The sequence below is a fragment of the Chelmon rostratus genome, chromosome 11 (assembly GCF_017976325.1).
Source record: "Chelmon rostratus isolate fCheRos1 chromosome 11, fCheRos1.pri, whole genome shotgun sequence".
Lineage (NCBI taxonomy): Eukaryota > Metazoa > Chordata > Actinopteri > Chaetodontiformes > Chaetodontidae > Chelmon > Chelmon rostratus.
The window spans coordinates 23,175,168-23,191,372 of record NC_055668.1 but is presented as its reverse complement, the minus strand read 5'-3'; positions in this window follow the sequence as shown (position 1 = coordinate 23,191,372).

Genomic DNA, 16,205 nt, shown 5'->3' with positions numbered 1-16,205 from the left:
TTGTCATAGTTTAAAAGTCAATGCTAGATCTTTTCACACATTAAATGTGAGCTGTGGACCTGCTTAATCATCACGAGCTTCAGAAGTGGCTTTGCAGGATTGCTTGGTAGCAATTAATTGCAAAGTCGTTCCATCTTATACAGTGCACAGCATAAGAGCAAGAGATAGCCAAGATGCTGCTGTCTGTATCAGTGAAGACACAGGTAAAAATGATTGGATTTGGCGTCCTGATGAAATGAGTGACGCCAAAAGACGAGGTTTGGGCAGAGAAGAACCTTCACGGTGGGCAGGAAGCAGCAAACAGGAGGGAAATTCAGCCGATCTCACTGTCCTTCTGCAATAAAGGGAGCAATAATCTGAAAACAGGCCAGCCAGGATGCCCTTCTACTGGGATTTGAAACATGGCCAAAGTTTGCCTGATAAAAGAGGGATAAACTATTAGGATAGACACCTGGCCGAGCTCTCTGCTCCTCTCTGTGAGAAGCAGTCTCTCGCAGACAGTTGCCCAGTTTATCAGAGGGAGGGGACCAAACTGGTAGAATTAAACTCAGCCGACCTCTCTACCCCTCTCAGCTGGAGCCGGTGGATCAATCTCACTTTAACAGCTCTGCTCGCTCACGCATGTGCACAGACACACACGCACACATGCAGACACACACACACACACACAATGAACACACACGCAGACAGAGGGCAAAAGTGAGGTTGATTTCATTGTAACATCTCCGACTTTCCATCCAGAACACTCACTGAAGGAGAAAAATTCAAAAAAGACTGCAGGCGAGAAAGAAGGAGAGACTCGAGGGGTGGAAAGCAAAAAGACAAGGAAAGATAAATGGAGAGGAGATGGAAGAAAGGAAAAGAGAAAAAGAATAACTGGTGGTGAATTTTGTGGATAGAAGGGGAAGGAAACTGACATCACGCTAACTCCCTCCACTGGAAGTGTTTACAACCAACGATCCCAAAGTCTCTGAAAGCTGCCGAATATACATCAACAATAAACACAACTAAAACAGCCAAGAAACAAACCATTTAACTGTGTAGCCTACCTTCTAAAAACACTTCTGAAATGCTCCCGCTGGGATGTGAAGCCTTGTGGAGGATGGAACAGACAGACAGACAGACAGACAGAGTATGTGGTGGATTTGAAGGTGCAGATAAACACCTTACATTGACACTGTATTGTTAATAACAGGGCTGTGTGTTGTGATGGGATCACACAACGCCCCCCACTCGCTGCTAGCAGTAGGAAGGTGCTAAAAGCTCAGAGATGTTCTCACCTCCTCTATGATGTGTTATGAATGACAAATAGTTGCCTGTGGCCCGCTGCTGCTGCAGCAAACGAATAAGAGTGTCTTTGTAGTATTTTAAACAATGTTTGATCGTCAAGGTATGATGGGATTTTTTCTTGGTGACATCGACGCACGGAAATGTGCTGATTAAGCGCTGAATATTTATTTTGCAGTGTGGCCGGAACCTGGAAATGGAAATTCTTAGTCTATATAAAACTCACTAGAACATTTGTATCATTCCACATAAGTTAGCATTATGGCACTTTGTGCAGCTGCAGAGGGAGAGGAGAGTATTCAGAGGTGCACTGCACCAGTGCACCATCAGACAGCTTCACCAAGTAAGATTAAATACAAGTTAGAAGCGCTATAAAGCATGGCAACAAAGCATTAAGCAGAGAGAGATACAATAATGTGCAGAAGTTGTAAAACTGCACGTTAGGATAATACTAAACATTAACAGTATGAATATGATGTATGATGCCACTTTGGTTGGATTTAAGCAAACAATGCTGTTTGGTTGCAGGGGAAAATCACAGGCTCTGTGTTGAAAGCATTACCACTAAAGGTCTGGACATGTCGTTTTTATGGACTGATTTAGTGACTTTAGTCCTGTGTGCAATAACTAAAGATTATAATCTTTAAATGTATCAGTGACTGAGCACATAACCTGAACTCCTGCACCCTCTGTCAATTAAAGCCACGATTCATTCATAAAGTTCAAATACTTTGCAGGTACGTGTTCTGGACTTGGAAAGGGCGTAATACCTCCCTCAGTAATTTATGGGTGTAATAAAAATCATGAGACACCCGCTCTGATGAGCTGAATATTCCAGGGAGATGTGGGTGATAAACTTTGGCCAAACTCCTCAGTATCTGGACACATTATTCTGGGTGTTTACCTCGGCATGATGGCAGCCGATAGCAGACACACCTGTCGCTGACTTTCAAACTAAATGTTTTCCTATTCCTAATTTCTGTCGGAAGAGGCTCTCTTTCCCCCCTGGTCTTCCAAACAGGATTCAATGTATAAATGGTACAAAAGGGTTGACAAAAACTGATTCAAATTCTGTCCTCACAACAGATCAAAATGAGAACAAAGTGTAAGAATTATGGTAACTGGAGCTAAATGGGGCCCTGAATTATTGCAGGTCCAGTGAGTGTGCAAGAAACAGTGGGTATTTAAGGCTGTAATTTTAATCTCATGTGGGTGCTCAGGACAGGATTAACGGGATACACTGCACATCGTGTGGAGTATTAAAATCGCCACACTTTCCCCCCGAGACATAATCCCTGTCAGAATGAGGCTACAGGCATTCAATATAACAATGTTACATTAGCAACTGCGTCCTGCATCAGTAATCCCATCATGGCAGGGCGATGTTGATTACAGTCAAGACCACTGGGCAGTCCTGTGGTCCTGAGAGAGGAAAAACCAATCAGCAGGCCTCCCCTGTTAATGCTCATGCTACACATGCAGAGTTACAGACAGCGTGACACAGTGACCGTCTGCGCTCAGTGCTGCCTGTCTTCCTGCAAAATTACAACAAAGCTCAAATATATATTATTTAATCAGTATATCATTATTAATGATCACAAGATAACAAATACACTTAAAACACAGACAATTTTTTGCAGATGTAAACATCAGTTTCTCTTATTTCATGACAGCTCCATGTTTTGCAGATAATGCTGCGCTCTGACTGTCCTCCCCACACAGACGAGGCAGTTTCTAAGAATCGGGGAGATGAACAAACCAAGCCTGTTCTGCCCCTGACGGCCTGTTTCTATGGCCACTATAGAGGAGAACAGCTGTCGTCATGAGACAAACTAACAGCAACCTGGATATAACTCTTTCAAGAAATGAGCTACTTTTATTTCTAGTTAAATGTGATGGTACATGGATATTTGAAATAAAGGATATTCAAAGACTTTTTTATCCTTTAAAACACAGTCTATACAGTACCATGTAATATTGATCAAGTATAAACGAGGCACAGTTGCACAGTGCACCTTTAATGTGGATACTTTCAAGAACTGGGCTTTTTAGATTGTTTGCTTTTTACTGGGTATGTATTTTGGGATGCATGACTCAAGTCATATCCAGGAGGCTGGCTTTGCCATGCTAAAACAAAAGTGTAACAGCAGTGAAGAGTCATAAACACAGCAAACTGACTCTAGAGTCAGATGCACAGCAATATCCGACAACTAGAGGCTGCAAACACTGAGATGACCACAAATGAGCTACTGGTCAGACAAGACCAAACACGGCTGTGGCAGCAAAAAAGAAATGAAACAATGAGGTGATTTTTTGTATTTATGTCTTTTTATTTGAAAGAAGAAGAATCTGTTATTTTGAAATTATGTTCAAACATGGAGGCTGAAGTTAAATATGTGTCTGTACACACACCACAGACCAGGAGCACTAAACTACACTCAGTGCAGGCTGGATGTGAAGTTCAAGTTACACAGTGAATAACATACTGTAGCGTGTGTGTGTGTGTGTGTGTGTGTGTGTGTGTGTGTGTGTGTGTGTGCTGACAGAGACGGCAGGTGTGTAGCACAGAGGAAATTGGTATATTAGTGTATGATAGAACGAGGGTGAAAGAGATTGCTAGAAAGAGCGAGACAGGAAGGAATCCGACCTGAGGGAGAAAACACTGGATCAGTTTTACTGAGAGAGAAAGAGGGAGAGGAAGGAGTTAGTTTGGCTGCAGAGTGAAATGTCTTCTGTTCGGGCACAACCTCACTGTGTGTGTGTGCGTGTGTGTTTCAGTACGTACGTGTGTATATTTGTGTGTTTGTTTGCATGGACAGTTTTGCGAGACCTCTTCAACATTAGAAATAACATGCAAACTCCTCTTTAGCTTGGTGGATTCAAATGACACCTTTAAAATGTGTGTGGGATGATGTGTGCACCACATCTGCAGGAGGGAGGAGAGCAGAGATTAAATCAACTGAGTTCCCCTGACAGCTCTCTCTCTCTCTGTCTCAGACACACACACACACACACGTACTGATTCTCTACCTGGAGTGCCTCAATCTAATCTTCGCCAGGTCAGACAGATGTACACAGAGCTATGAGAAGCAGGGGAGCTTTGTGTGTGTGTGTGTGTGTGTGTGTGTGTGTGTGCGCGTGTGTCTTGTAGATGGGGATTTCTGCCATGTTAACCACAGCAACATGACGGATGGCAGGGCATAGACACGGACATATACACCCATTTTATAAAACCAATAACCTGCTCTGGGCTTTGCTGCATGGCAAATCTATCAGAGCTGAGGCGGCGGCGTCATAACTCGCCAGGTTTAGGAGTCGGCGCTGTAGCAAAACATCTTTTTGTTTCATAAACTGGTGAGCATGATGAGGAGCTGAGACCATATGCTGAAACACGTTTTTTTCTTCTGTCAAGCAGTCCGCACACTTTAACTGAAATATGATTTCCATATACCGCAGTCTGTTGTGGGTTATTACGGTAATAATACCTGAGAGGGCATTCTTTACTGTGATTATGGGTATGACAGTGACTTAGAGACATACACGTACTGTCGCAAACAACAAAGTACCCACAACAAAACTGGAACATGCCCTCCTGGGTATCATGGCTTTTATGCAACAGTTACCAGCACATGTGCTCAGTGAAAAGCTTCCTCAGGAGGAAGCTTATGTGTACATGACAATAAAAAGCAGGATAAAGCAAGGGAGATCGTAAACTAGCTCCCTGGTTGCCAGAAGCATCTAATAAAACGCAGCTAGCTGTATTTTATGAGACTCATCACGATGGTTTGAATGCCTCTTTGACCTATCAAACTGCCTGGCTGAGAGTGCGGGCCGTGTAATGCTTGGTGTGTTATAATCACTGGTGAACAAAGAAAACGAACACGAGGACAGTGGTCCTCAGAATCGAAAAACCAGAGCCAGCGTTGGCTCACTGGGGAGCTTTCTGTGGGGTCAAGAAAAAACAAACAGTTTACAGCTGCACCGGGTTTCTATGTAAGAATATATGCATCATAAATCAGGGAGGATGCATTAAAGTTAGGGCAGAGTTTGGAGCATTTTTTAGCAGGTTAATATCTACAGCCACTCTTTGGAAAAGTCAAACTGAGCTGCAGAAAAAATATCATGTTCTCTTTGTCCTAAAACTTTATGCGGATGTGTAAAATCGGAGTCACCAAAAAAAAAAAAAAAAAAAAAAACACTTGTATCTTACCATGTCCTATTAAAGTCTTATTAGATTTTGTGTAAATGGCAGAACACCTTGGACATTGTTAGACTCCATTTTCACAGAGGACAATAACCTTTTACAAGGTGGAGCCACTTCTTTCCTTACTGTGTATGATTTGAGTCAGGAGAGACTTCTGGGGGAATTTAATGAGGATCATGTGACAGATGGAGGTAGTTAAAGTCTCTCCCTCTGGTCCTCACGCTGACCATCACCACAGCCGTACCTTAACGTCGCTAAGTGAGCGCAGGTCGGTGCATTTGAGCTTTAACACCTACAAATAACCGCTCTTTTGGCTGCAGGCCTGGGTACCCATTAATCTTAATCATCTGTAATTCAATACTGGAACACAGCCTTCTTGTTTAAAAACTAAAAGGAAACATGTTTTGGCTGGAGTTGAACTGCGGGTCATGAGCAACGTAAACCACTGGCATACCCACCATACCAGAGGACCCAAAGGACAAGCTGCCTTCTTAAACAAATATGACCTTTAGCATTCAGCTCAACCCAACTGAGGATCACATGACTGACCAAGGGAGCCAAAGATGACTGCAAACCTGTAATCTAGCAACCTATCAACAGCGACTGCCTGCAGATATGAACCAGCCTCAGTAGTTTTCAATGGAGATTATGATTATTTCTCTGATCTTTCGGCTTCATCATCTCAGATCAGCTGTAGATTGTGTTCAATGAATGATTTCAGCGAGATGCACTGCCTCTTTGATTCGACCAGCTGTCAGCTACATGGTCTTGTACGGAAGCAGGAGCTCCTTCCGAGTAGAAAAATGTCTCTGACAAGTTACTGATGAATATTTTAAATTGTTAAAGGATAACTTTCGTTTTTTACAACCTGGACCTTATTTGTAGCATTAAATACGACCATTTACTCACCCAGACAACTTTGGTGGCATTTGGAGTCGTTTTGAAGAAATTAGCCCCAGAAGAGCGGCGTGTCTATCCGTATAATGCGAGTAATCGGGGCATCCATGCGTAGCCTCTATAAACGCATAATCTGCAGCGAAACTCGTTCATATTCCAATATTTTGTTAAGATATGCTGGTGCTATTCCCCTCTGAGCCCGTGGTGGCATATTATCAACATCCAGTGTGTCGAGACAACTACTTCTGACGTGATGACGTCATTTTCGAGCGCCGCGCGCTGCGAGCAACCGGCCACAACACGGCTAACTCTGCGGCGGTCGGCTAGTTTAGCTGTAGTTTGCGACTGTTATTTTTCACAAAATGGATGAATATTTTTCCGACGCTGAGGTGGTGGACGATGACTTTGTTTACGATGGACGTCCTTACCGTTTTGAGCCAGAGTGCACGGATGAGGAGCTCGTTGAAAGGAGGACACGGAGGCAGAGAGAGGAACAGCTGGCCAAACAACAAACGGCTGCGCGTCCACGAGTAGACGGTAACTGGTGGTGTTCTTGTGGACAATGTTCAAGTAGTTTTGGTGCCTAAACCGAAGCAAACTAGAAACATTTCACGACACTAACGTCATGAGGAAGAGGGTCCAGTCGGAGGTCCCTGCCTTGTACCAGCTTGTCACTGATTCTCCACTGTGATATATCTTGTATGTTGTTGATTGTATGCAAATCTGTTGCTCTGTCGGCCATTTACAAGGTGCCCGCACATGTGTAATCAGGGTAAACAGGCATGCTGTAACCATGGTAACAGCAATTGCTTACGTTTAACGTATGGGACCCGGGTAGGGCTCGGTCAGAAAAATGCTGCCCGAGCCTCACTGTCATACCGTATCTGTGCACGGTCGTATTCGTCAGCGCGGCTCTTTACTGAGCAGACTGTGTTTATCTACGTAACGGATAATTGTGTTCGCCTTGCTGTCAATCTGTCTGTGTGTCTCTCCACCCGTCTGTTTGTCCATCTGTCACCCCATCTACCCGTCTGAGTGCATGTGTGCTATATGGATCCTAACGTGTGAATGAGGGGGATATTTCACTCTACATTTCTTAACATCCAGTTTTCACACCTCTTACTCTGCCAGCCCCCTCCCACTCCTTCTCTTTCTATATCAATTTCAGACTCTGTTTGTTCTGTCTAATCTCTTTGCTTCTCTTCCTGCGTTTGTCTCCCTCTTCTTTCTTCATCCTTTGTCACTTCATCTCCTCCCTTTTGTTCTCCTGTCTCCAGTGCCATCGGTATGTCTCTCCCTACCTCTCATGACAGCTGCCACTCACAATCGTGCAGGTGGGTTGCTATGACAACACGCCTATGTGATCAAATATTCAAGATCTCACTTCCTTTCCTGTGCACATAATTTATTTATCTAGTTATTTTAAATATTGGTAAAGAGCAGGGGCCTGTATCTATGCTGCTGCCTGTTTCAGGCTCTGATGTTACTTATTTGTAATTTCCAGAATATTTTCAAAATCTATTTATTAATTTAATCTCTTATTTCCATTTTGTATTTATTTCAGATGATAATCAAATAATTTCATTCATGGCCTCAAGATATAACAGCTTCCTGAATTCTGATGCTGTTTTTCTCAGAGGTTTAGCAGTGATGCAGCAACATAAATGTAGATGAAATGAAGCTGTTAATGCAGAAATCACCAAAGCAGCATATTGAAATTCGAGTCAGACAGCCTCTATTGTGCCGCAGATCAGCATGTTACAAAAATAAAAGGTTTCTTCAGCATTTCCTGATGCAGCCAGATAAATGAGCTGTTTAGATGACTGCAGTTCTCGGTTGCAGCAACCACGTCAGCTAAATTTTTCTTAAACACATGCAATTGAGTTGTTGTCCCATTTTTCAAATTCATTAGCAATGAAATCCTCATACCTCACTGCCACAGAGTGCTGTTGTAAGGCAAATTAGACAATTCTTAGGTAGACTGTAAATAAAGCCGTCAACTTTAAAGTCACTTGTTGACTTTGTGGAGTGCTTGAGCTGGCTCTCCTGCTGATTGGTGACGATGACTCAGACAGCACGGTCGAGTGTGTTTGCCTTATTGGCAGTTTTTTTGTTGTTTTGTTGTTTTGAAAGATAATTATTTCAGTTTTAGCATTCGGTGATAAACTCAGAACAAAGAAACTGGCTAAAAGATTTGATCTTTAAGCGATTTTGATGTCACAGACATCACAACATCATGTTCAGTGATGTGTGAAATATTAAGCTGCTAAACTGGGCAGCAGATGAGGACCAAGCCTGTCCTGGGCAGTCTGACTTAATGAATGTGCAGTAAGGTGCTCTAAAAAACAAAACATGCCTCCTCAGCAAACCTTTCTCAGCTACGTAGAACTTCAATAAGTAATGCTCTGTCCCTCTAATCCTATATTTCACCATAGTAATTAGTATGGGTGGTCGGTATACTGCATCTTCTTTAAATGTTAATCAGGCCGAGCAGGGGTGTATTTAAAATACTCAAAAGATGTGTCTGTGCTCTGCACACATGCATGTACACCGGCTAAATCTCTACTACTCTCCTGCCTCCCTGAGTCAGCTCCCACACACTCCAGCTTCATCATGAGGGATTCTGTAAAGCTCAGATGTCTGAACCCTCACAGCGGCTGCAGGGGGTCTGAGCTGGACCAACGCTGTAAAACTTGCACAGGTCTTTAGATCTGTCTGTTTGACATCCCAGCAGCTACTGTACTGCCAGTCAAACGTTGCCCTGCATTGTCTGATACGAGAAAACTACAATTCAGCATTTTATAAATTCCAAGCAGCTATCAGTGAGCGCGACATTGGTTATTATGCTGAAAAAAAACCCAACAAATATGCTTTTAAAAAATCAGAACCAGATTCCATTTTTTTTTTAAGAATGTTCCTGGAAAGTCGTAAAATGCTGAAAACTTATTTCAATAATTTGTCCCATAATATCCACTGATGACAACTGATGCATAATTAATGTTTTATGGTTATTTTTAGGCAACTCTTGGTGTTAGGGAAAGACCATTTTTTGTTCCCGCCACCACTTTCAACCACCTCGCTAGAATTTTACTGGCAATTTATGCAGGTTGAAAAAACATGAAACCAAAATAATGAAAAAACGTTTGTCTGTAATGCAAGCAGAAGAATCCAGAAACATCACAACACAAGTTCAGGCTTTAAAAGTGATGGATGACATGATATGATTATGTAATTATTCTTAAATATACGACAGCCCTGTTTCCTAGAAATGTAATTATGAATGCAAATCCGATGTATATAAATGCAATTTCCAGGAGACAGAGTTGCCAAGTAGGGCTCCATTATACAGTTGGAAGGCACGGAATATGGTTTATGGATCGATTATAGGATGCTGAGGGCCACAAAGGACACACCAGTCGTGCTCTTCACATTCACGCAGAAGCAGGCAGCAGGCCGTGGATGCATTGGGAGGAGTTTTTGAAATGGGACGTGTTGCCAGCCTATTATAACATATTAGGTCAAAAACTGCAGACTGCAAATGATCCAGCCACTGAATTTTGATGCAGGTGGCGCGTAGCGATGCTCTACTGATCAGGGGACCATGTTGTGCCAACATTTCTGTTATGTTTCATGTTTGTTTGCTTAAATCTAAACCACCCCACATCTCTGGGAAGAATTTCATTGCAAATCCTAACAAAGATACTCAGTCTTTTAAGTACAGATACATACATGTTTCTCACATAGACACATGAGTCATTAATGTGCATGAGCTTGGTCACTGGTGTTGTAGCAGCTGGACTACCTTCACTTTCACTACATTTCCATTCATCTGAGCTCGAAAATCTGCAGTGCAACCCGCTGCATTTCTCTCTCTGCCAATTCTCTGGCTTTCCATTGACCCCCCTCTTTAATTTCTCTCTCTCTCCTTAAAACTATGAGTGTTGACATGCCTGAGCGCAGTGTTGGAGAGACAGCAGTCACAGCTTCCTCTGGGGTGTCAACTGAAGCTTGGAGGTTGGCACATGCAGAATGAATGAAAATTTTGTTTTTTTGGACAGCTCTGAGAAGGCAGCTCTTTTTCATCTTATACATACTGTATTTTCAGAGCCCCACTAACACATCCACTCATTTGTGCTCTCTCGTTCTCTTGCACACACACACACACACACACACACACACACGCACACATGAAAGAGTGAGAGACTGTGAGATGTTGGATCAAACAGACTCATTTGGCCTTGGAAAGAAAGAGTCCTCTTATCTTAAAACAGCCATTTAGTGTTAATTAATCCTTTTGACTGAAACCTCCCCCTACAACATATTCTCTTTGGTTGTTAGGCTTTCATGCTTAAAGTGCTCACACTACCTCAGATAGCAAAGTTAATGAAAAATCCCAAAATCTGATTAGGGCTGCACTGCAGTTTCTCTCTGCAGCTATCTGGCACACATGCAGCTGGTTAATATGTCATTTTGCTTTCATGCTTAAAAGACTTGTACTATCACTGACGTCGGGATTTCTACTAACTGTCCATTTTCTCTTTATCTTGGCGGCATTGAGCTTCAAATGGATAAGCTGTAAGGCGTTCAGGTGGTTAGTGCTCCAACACCTTCACAAGCATGAAGTTACCTGAATCTCTGGTTTGGAGTTTCGCTGCTGTATTCCTGCTTGTACTTTCAGATATCAGCCTCATTTTCCAGGTTACTGATCACTTTCAGTCCTCTCTGAGCTGTGCGAAGTTGCTGCTGATGCAAACCGAACCTTTCCTGCGTGCTGGGATGCCTTTGTTGTGAAGAAGCTATAGGAAATGCAGTGTGTTTGTCACCAAGCGGGCAAAGCTTCATTAGCGGTGCTTTTCTTCAATATTAACAGGTATACTCAACCATATTCATTCAATGTTGCGGGTATGAATAATACAACCAGAGTGAGCTGTCACTGTGGCTTGTGACGAGCACACCTCCAACACGTCGTCAACCCCCCCTGCCTGGGAAAAACCCTGCGAGTGTCCCGACTGCGTTGCTTTCATGCTGAAAGCACCAACTGCTCTTCAAATAGGCTTCTCTCTCTTCGATATGTGGCTTTCATGCTAAAATTGTTTACATTTGTACACCAAACCACCCGGTCCCAACAGAAAAGCCTCCCCTTTGTAATTCGGCTTTGTTTCTGTAATTGCCATTCCAGCCTTCAACAAACACTGGCTATCTTTTGCTGTTTAGCTTTCATGTTGTGATGGCCAACTGCTTAGCTGTTAGAGGACTGTTGCACTCATGATAAAGCTCGATGGCCTGCACTCAAAAACAAAACTATTCCTTTCAGTATTTGGCTTTCAATGTCAGACAGCTTGCACTCATCAAGCCTCAAATACAAATAACATTGCTGTGTTTCATGCTAACGGCTAACACTTTGCCTTAACTCTGCCTCTGTCATGCTAAAAGGCTCTTTGGGGTGAAAGCTAAAATTCAAGAGACATACTGTCAATTGAGTTGCTGCCCTGCAGTAGCATGAAACCTCCCTGCGCCTCTTTCCAACCTGTTTTTTGCTCCAAAGATCAGCAGTGACTTCATCAAAGAAACGAGAAGGAGAGAACAGAGGCAGGAAATCACACAAGTCTGATAAAAGCTCAAAAATCCCCCCCCCACTCCCCTTCCTCTCACACGCAAACACAACCTCTCATGTTCTTTCAATCTCCAGTTAATGTGATGTGACAATGTAATGATTTCGAAGTGTTGCCGCTCTTCAGGAGTCTTGTACAAGTTCACCCACAGACTCGCCGGCTGCAGCTCTGTCAGGCAGACAGAACACGAACACACCGAGCCTTTTGCTTCTTCTGTCCCTCGTGCTCGACTCCGGGCCTGTTACACATTTACCGTCTGTGTCTACGCAGCTAAACACCAGTCAAAGCTTTGTTGATGCAGAAACAGCAGAAACAAATTAGTCATTGAACTAGAAAAACTGGAACGCCTTTCAAGTGACTACAGACAACTTGTGGTGCAAAAACCTTTGGAAACAAGAATAAAGCTAAAGGATGGAGCGAACAGGTTAGATCATGAGGAAGATGTGGCTACCACTGCACAGAGCTGATTCATTACTTTAGAAGTGAGAATAATGGCTGGGGTCTACTCCATCAGAACTCGCCTGCATGACGTCCTGTCCAACCACGCCAGACACCACAAGTGTTTATAGTTGTTCCGATTGGCCACAGTTGGAGCCGGCTGTTGGGATATTGTTTAAATATGGGGATAACAGCGCACATTCCAGCACAGTGCCTCCTGGAAGACATTCATAGTGTTGCGCATGAAGTGGCAAAAATTGTTGAGAAAACAGAGTGATGGGGAGCAGTTCTGCACAGCTGCTGTGAAGTAAATGTTGGAGTGTCGGTTTTGGGAGGTTCAGAACTGGTTGGACACAGCACGGCCTAATCTGACGTCAGAGAGGTGAGGGGGCAGAGTTTTCCCAAAGCCTTTCGACCAAGCACTTCTGATGGAGTACCGGCTCCTTAATCTGCATCAGTCACATCAATTGTTTAAGTCCAGTCTTTGACCTTTCATTTTAATGTCTGTCCTCCATGTTTCATCAAAATAAAAGTGTCTAGATGTGAAGTTAGATCTGATATTTGACGGACAGATGAGGAATGCAGCTGAAAACTATGGTCCTGCTCCCAGAATTCACTGTACTGGGGACAGAAATGATGTATGGTCATTCCACACAAGCCTTAACCTCTGCCAATACAAGGCTGAGGTGTGCAACGGGGGAATCAGAGCGTGGATACATTGCTCTGCCTGTCTAAGTTGGTTGGCAGGAATCAGTTGTCTCGCCCTCTTTGATTTAAAAGAAGGGAAAGACTTTCTGAAACCATTTCTAATATTTTTGCTTCAGTAAGATTTTGGGTTGGGTCGGATGAACTGTGATGAACAGAGATATGTCTGCTGTAGATATGTCTGCTGTAGATATGTCTACGGTAGATATGCGCTGGACCTTTGTTGTCCTTTCTTGAAAATGTACAGTTCTGTTAGATCAAAAAGAACATGAGTAATTACTGAGCATCGTGCTGATGGATGGTGGGAATGGTTTTTTACATGATTAGAATGCTAAAAGCAAAGGCTGAATTTTACATCTTCCACTGAATGCATTTATAACACCTGGCACTGTCCTCAAATGCATTTTATTAGATTGCTTTATGTACCAATATATGTTTGCAGCATCTATCGGTTTAATGTGATGTATGTGTCGAAACAAAATTGCACTTAGAACCTAGAAATATGAATGTTTGGTTGAGAGTTGACAAGATAACTGACTTTGTGATTAAAAAGAAACTCTTACAAGACTTCTTTTTCTCAAACCAGGTTCCCCTTTTTTAATAAATACAAACACCAAATTCAAGTGAAGCATAACAATAAGCAGAAGCATTGCTATGAGTTAATTGGTTCTGTGATAGGCTGGCGAGGTAATTCTTCCTCAGGAGTTGATGTTCTGGGATTTGTGGAGGTTCGGGTACCTGGCAAATGTTTTGATGCTGTGCAGACATTTGTAGAGTAACTGGGGACTGTGTGGGATCTGAGTTAGTGTTTTTGACATGTTTGATATTCCACGGGGACTAATTTGCCTCACATATAATGACAGAAACACACAATCTGTCTGCACTCCGTCTCTCTGCCTTTCCCTCCCTCTGTCGGTTTCGGTTTCCATGCCTCCCCAAGGACAGGAAATGTCATACGAACTAGTAGTGTCATGAGGTGAGTTTGTCTGCTCCAGTGGCTCTTCAGCGTTTTTTCAGCCACGGAGCAAACTGAGTACAATTAGCCTCTCACCAATGAGACCCAGATAATTGAGCCATGAAAGGTCCATGACCCATTTCAGGGTCCTGATCCTGAGTTTCAGAAATGCTGACATGCAGAGTGTGTATGTAAAGCTTTAAATATAGTCTCCCACTCTGGGAGCCAGTCAAATGAAAACATTCCCTGGCCAGGTTGTGACCCAACAGAAACAGACTCGCATCTTATTTTAGGTCCTGAACCTTAAAAAATGGAGCCAGTGTTTTGTCAACGTCTGGTTTGAGCCCAAAAGTGGGTCATGGGAAGATTAAAACTGGCCTTCAAATTACTCTCTAGAAATTGATGTCAAAACTCATTGGCCATGCTATGTTGCAAGACCCCTGGGTTAGCAGTCTGTGTGCAAGCTAACGTTTTCCATACGAGCCTTCTCAGCGAGTCAGCATACCACAGTAAGCACAGGGCAGAAATCAATTCATTTCAATCCAACCTCGTTGTCCTCAAGGGAAAATCCTTAAAGCCAAGAGTTAAAAAAACATCAATATATTCTTAAAAGCACACATGGAAAGGGACAACTGGGGTGCTCATTTATCCGATGTGATGTATACTGCAGTAACTACTTGAAGAGATCAAATCACCACCAATCCTACATTAAACTGAAGATCCAATTCAGCACTTGATTTTAAAATGCCTTGTTCTCTCTCTGACATTTATATCAGCCTTGCTTCAAACATTTACACTCAAAGATGAAATGCTGCTGATCAACATGTTTATGTGGTTTCATTTTGAAAAAAAAGCTGCATTTTAAATTAATGAAGCAAAATTGGCAAATGTTCCAGAGGAGAATAAGCGAAAGACTCAACACACACGATCTGCAGGAATATTACAGGAGGAAGAAAACCAGGCGGAAAACTTGGTGACAGTGTTTCCCAAGTGTTTTGTTCTTTAGATAGAAGCAAACCAAAATATCACAGTAATACTTCTATTGAGGAGCTCTTTGTATAGTCACTCATGGTTTAAATCATTGAAGTGATATTCTGCAAAATGCTGCCAAACCAGGATTTTCACTCTCACCGTGCAGCAAATTTTTGGTGAAATCTAACCAAACAATGATGAAGGTTAATGTGTTTGTGTTCATGCACTGTATTGATCCTTGTATTCTGGAAATGAAGCGTGTTTAATGACACTGATTAGCTGGTGTGATGTTCTCAGGCCTCCATGGAAACTTCATAAAGTCTGAAAATGCGACACAAAGCTGGAGGGTTGCTTCAAAGATAGCTGCAGCTTCACGGGTTCACGCTTTTCCAAACACACTGCGAGGACCAAATGTCCACTCAGGAACAGAAAGACAGGGATTAGGATGAAGCAGCGACGCCGCTTTGTGTGTGTTCTGCAGGGCTCAAGCCTTCCATCATATGCTGGTTGGTCAATCCCACAGCTTTTAATGCATCTGTGTGTGTGTGTGTATGTGTGTGTGTGTGTGTGTGTGTGTGGGGGGGGGGGGGTGGGGGGGGGGGGGGGTGGGGGGTGAAGAGGTGAAAAGGACAGATATGGGGGTCTAAATGTGGCGCTCAGTCACACATGGAGCCCATTACTTCTCTCACTGCTTTCTGTCTCCAGCTCAGTGTCCACTGTCAGCCTATCTGTCTCTGTCTCTTTTGTCAGTTCACTTCACTTAATGATAATTGGGGTGACTGTGACGTGTGGATGTGAGGCCAGCGTGTCAAGCTTCCCTCGTGGAATGGCAGCCGCCTGCCAGAGCGGACAAATAAAAGCACGAGTCGGAGTATCAAAACTGAAAAAACAGGCGACAATTTCTGAAGACAATTTGTTTTAATGAGCTTGTTTGTGTTGAATGAGAGATTTAATGACTAAATGACCTCTCCGTGCCTCCAAGACCTCGATGCTCTGTTTTCCTTCCTTCAGGGCCGTGGAGGTTTGATTTGGACAGAAAATTTGTAATTTGATGATGTTTTTTCCTTTGATACAATTCCCTCCTCTTCCTCTTCAGATAAAGATGCTTGGTTGTTTTCAGGGAATAATTTCACCT